Below are 5,208 nucleotides of genomic sequence, written 5' to 3'. Positions count from 1 at the left end.
GAACTGGTGGCCCTCTGCCCCAATATGGTTCCCACTGAGGGGAAAAAGATCGAACGGTACATATGGGGGCTAGTGTCTCCGTATCAGGGGAATGTCTTAGCATCAAACCCCGCTACCTTCGACAGTGCCAAGCGATTGGCACAAAGACTCATTGACCATGGAGTCAAGACCCTTGTAACCACAACCACCCTAGCCATCCCAGAACCCTCCAAACCCACTGACACTAAACGGAAATTCTGGGATGAGAAGAAGAAACAGCGAGCTGCCAAAAGGCAGCAAATCGTGGCAGTACATGCCGCGGTAACCCCTGCTGCTGTTACTGCTCCGATAAAGCAGTATGATGGAAATTTGCCGAAGTGCAACAAATGCAACTTCCACCACAACGGCCCCTGCTGTGAAATGTAGTGCTCTAACTGCAACAGGAAAGGACACACAATCCGTTTCTATAAATTCCCGGCACAACCTATTAACCAAGTTCTTGGCTCTGGCGCGAGCCCAACTTGCTATGGTTGTGGCGAAGCAGGCCACTTTAAGAGGGACTGCCCCAAAGCGAGGAATGCTGGAGGAGCAGGGAGGGTACTAGCTATAGGCCACGGGGAAGCAGTTACTGACCCGACCGTGGTGACTGGTACGTTCCTCCTCGATAACTCCTATGCATGCATTTTGTTCGATAGTGGAGCGGAGCGAAGCTTCGTAAACCATAAATTTGCTCGCATGCTTAATCAACCACCGCACGCACTCAAAGAACTATTCACAGTAGAAATGGCTAATGGAAAAACTAAAAGTACGAGTAGCATATACTTAGGTTGTACCCTAACTCTAGATAACCATTCATTCCCAATCGACCTCATGCCAGTCTTAATAAAAAGTTTCGACGTTATCATTGGCATGGATTGGTTAAGCCTTCATCGCGTCGCCATCATGTGCTACGAGAAAGCAGTCCGTCTAAACCTTCCGTCTAACGAAACTCTTATAGTCTACGGCGACAAACCCGGCGCAAGTCTTCGTATTATATCAAGTATTCAAGCACAGAAGTATCTGCGTAAGGAATACAGTGCATTCCTTGCTCACGTCGTTGACACGAGCCTCGAAACGAAAGAACTAAAGAACATCCCAGTAGCGAGCGACTTCCCCGACATTTTCCCAGAAGAACTACCAGGGTTACCTCCGCAACGACAGGTCGAGTTCAGAATCGACTTAGTCCCAGGAGCTACCCCAGTAGCCAAGTCGCCCTACCGTTTAGCACCAGCTGAGATGCAGGAACTCTCTGGTCAACTTAACGAACTGCTCAGTAAGGGCTTTATAAGACCAAGTTTCTCACCTTGGGGAGCACCGGTCTTGTTCGTTAAGAAGAAAGACGGATCATTCCGTATGTGTATTGACTACAGAGAACTCAACAAACTAACGGTCAAGAATCGTTACCCTCTGCCTCGCATAGACGATTTATTTGACCAACTGCAAGGGGCAAACTATTTTTCTAAGATTGATCTGAGATCCGGATATCACCAGTTACGAGTGCAAGAGGAGGATGTGCCAAAGACAGCCTTCCGAACTCGTTACGGACACTACGAGTTCGTGGTGATGCCATTCGGATTGACCAATGCGCCTGCAGTCTTCATGGATCTGATGAATAGGGTATGCTGGCCTTACTTGGATCAGTTTGTCATCGTTTTCATTGACGACATCGTAATCTATTCCCGAAGTAAGAAAGAGCACGGCGATCACCTGCGACAAGTTCTAGAGACGTTACGAAAAGAGAAACTTTATGTGAAGTTCTCGAAATGTGAATTTTAGATCCGAAGAGTCGAATTCTTAGGACACGTAGTAAGCGAAGAGGGAATCCACGTGGACCCATCCAAAATAAAAGCCATTGAGAACTGGTCAGCGCCAAAGACGCCTACGAAAATTCACCAATTTCTGGGTCTCGCTGGCTACTACCGCAGGTTCATTCAGAACTTCTCTCGAAGAGCGAAACCTCTTACGACCCTGACCCAGAAAAGCGTGGCCTTTGATTGGGAAGAGAAACAAGAAAGAGCGTTCTAAACGCTCAAACGAGCCTTGTGCACCGCACCAATAGTATCCCTTCCCGATGGGATAGAAGACTTCGTAGTTTATTGCGATGCATCAAATCAAGGACTCGGATGTGTTCTGATGCAGCGAGGAAAGGTCATCGCCTACGCCTCGAGACAGTTGAAGGCACACGAAGTTAACTACACGACCCACGATCTTGAACTAGGAGCAGTAGTGTTTGCTCTGAAGATCTGGAGACATTACTTGTATGGAACGAAGAGCACTATCTTTACCGACCACAAAAGTTTACAACACATTTTCGATCAAAAGGAGCTCAACATGAGACAACGACGGTGGGTCGAGCTACTCAGTGATTACGAATGCGATATTCGTTATCATCCGGGTAAAGCCAACGTAGTAGCAGACGCCCTAAGTCGGAAAGAATATTCTGGTCGCAAAGTCAAGTCATTGTCAATAACCATCCATTCACACTTGTCTAAGCAAATTCAGGCGGCTCAACTTGAAGCCATGAAACCTGAAAATGTGACGAGTGAATCCCTTAGAGGAATGGACAAGAATTTAGAAGCCAAGGGTGACGGAGCCTTATATTTCATGGACCGGATCTGGACACCGAAACACAGTGGTTTCCGAGACTTGGTCATGACCGAGGCGCACAACACTCAGTATTCCGTCCACCCAGGTTCAGATAAGATGTATCTGTATCTTAAAAAGCTATACTGGTGGCCTAATATGAAAGCAGAGATTGCTACCTTCGTAAGTAAATGCCTTACTTGCACAAAGGTGAAGGTCGAGTACCAGAAGCCCTCTGGTTTATTGCAACAACCAGAGATCCCGGAATGGAAGTGGGAGCGGATCACTATAGATTTCATAACCAAGTTGCCCAAGACAACGGGTGGACTTGATACCATATGGGTCATCGTCGATAGATTGACCAAGTCTGCACACTTCCTACCTATCAAAGAAACCGACAAGATGGAGAAACTTATGAGAACATACATTAGGGAAATTGTACGGTTACATGGTGTACCTATGTCCATTATCTCCGATAGAGATAGTAGGTTCACCTCAAGATTTTGGCAATCACTACAACACTCCCTAGGAACAAGGCTGGACATGAGCACAACCTACCATCCTCACACCGACAGACAGAGTGAGAGGACCATCCAAACACTGGAAGATATGTTGCGAGCCTGCGTGATTGACTTTGGGAAGGCATGGGATACTCATTTACCCCTTGTCGAATTTTCCTATAAGAACAGTTATCATACGAGCATCAAGGCTGCTCCATTTGAAGCTCTCTATGGCCAAAAGTGCAGATCCCCTCTGTGCTGGGTTGAGGTGGGTGATACCCAATTAGCTAGGGGGCAAGCTTCCGACAGTACTCTCACCGGTCCGGAGATAATTCGGGAAACGACAGAGAAAATCGTTCAGATCCGTGAACGATTGAAAGCCTCTAGAGACCGACAAAAGAGCTACGCTGATAAACGAAGAAAACCTTTGGAATTTCAGGTGGGAGACCGAGTCCTTCTCAAAGTCTCACCCTGGAAGGGCTTGATACGCTTCGGCAAGCGTGGGAAGCTTAATCCGAGGTACATAGGGCCATTCGAGATTCTTGCAAGAGTCGGCCCCGTAGCTTACAAACTCGACCTACCCGACACACTTCGTAACGTACATTCTACATTCCACGTATCTAACTTGAAAAAGTGTCTGTCCGATGAGACTCTTGTAATCCCACTCGACGAGATCGGGATCAACGAGAGCCTCAACTTCGTGGAAGAACCTGTAGAGATCATGGACCGTGAGGTCAAGCAGACAAAGCAAAGCCGTATCCCTATCGTGAAGGTTCGCTGGAACGCCAAGCGAGGACCGGAATTCACTTGGGAACGCGAGGATCAGATGAAACAGAAATACCCTCATCTTTTCGCTTAATTATTTGTAACTTCTTATTTGCTTAAATTCTAATTTCGGGACGAAATTCCTTCTAACGGGGGGATGATGTGACAACCCGAAATTTCCATTTGTACGAACAATATCTATTCAATAGAAGCCAGTCCAGTTTCGGTGATTTTCAGACTTTTCCGAACAAGTTTGTGTACATTAGGGTTTACATTTCAGTAGATATCAGGAGAGTGGATGCTCCTGGAATTGTGAAACTTGAACATTCCAAGTTTCATAATGTCATAGTCCAATGTCCGGAATAAAAATATGTTCTGCCAAAATATTTCAGGACTATAAATAGTTTTCTGAAATAAATTAATTCATTATTCACAATTCCAACTAGAGAAAAGCCATTTTCTCTTTGACGGATCTTCGGGTTTTCATCCCAGATTGTGAGTCTACTTTCCTATGTGTTTTATTACTTGTTATATGCTTTATAACATAGATTACATGTCTAAAATGCAAGATCCGGGAGTTTACCGCCCAAGAACGTTCTTGGGGAGTAAACTCCAAAATGGAGCTTTAAGGCTACCTAGTCCCGTTTCCTTGTTAGGCAACTAGTTAAGGACTTAATGTATAAACATTAGAGGCTAGAAATCATCCAAGAACACAAAGCAATTGGAGTTTACGACCCAAGAGTTCTTGGACCGTAAACACCATTTCCAAGGGCCAACGTGAGCCCTAAATCACCCTTAAGGCTTAAGGCATTTACCCTCTAATGCTTGTAGCTAATTTGGACACCAAAACACTTCAAAATCATAAGGTTTTAGGAGTTTACGGCCAAGGATATCTCTTGGGCCGTAAACCCCTTTTTAAGGGCTATAAGTGCCCTAAATCACCCCTAAGGCTTTGAGACAATTACCCTTGAATACATAGGAATTGAATGGGGATTAAACCACACAAAAATCATCCCTAAAAGGGAGTTTACGGCCAAGGAACATCACTTGGGCCGTAAACTCCAAGTAAAGGCACAAAGGTGTGCCTAATGTCCCCTTTAGCCTTAGATAAAAACATAGAAGCTATCCTACATGTGCAAGTGACCAAAAAGAATTAAAACCAACACCCCATAGGAGTTTACGGCCGTAAACTCTAGGGGATATGGTCTTTAGGCCGTAAACTCCTCTATGGAGCATTCTAGGGCCTTAAACTACTTCAAGGATTATTCCAACAATGCTAGGCTTATTCTAGGATTAATATAGCACTTCAAAACACCCAAAACCACCAAGTGAGGAGTTCATG

Source organism: Lactuca serriola, chromosome 5, assembly GCF_051521515.1.
Source record: "Lactuca serriola cultivar US96UC23 chromosome 5, Lser_US96UC23_V15, whole genome shotgun sequence".
NCBI classification, from domain to species: Eukaryota; Viridiplantae; Streptophyta; class Magnoliopsida; order Asterales; family Asteraceae; genus Lactuca; species Lactuca serriola.
This window is presented reverse-complemented; position numbering follows the sequence as displayed.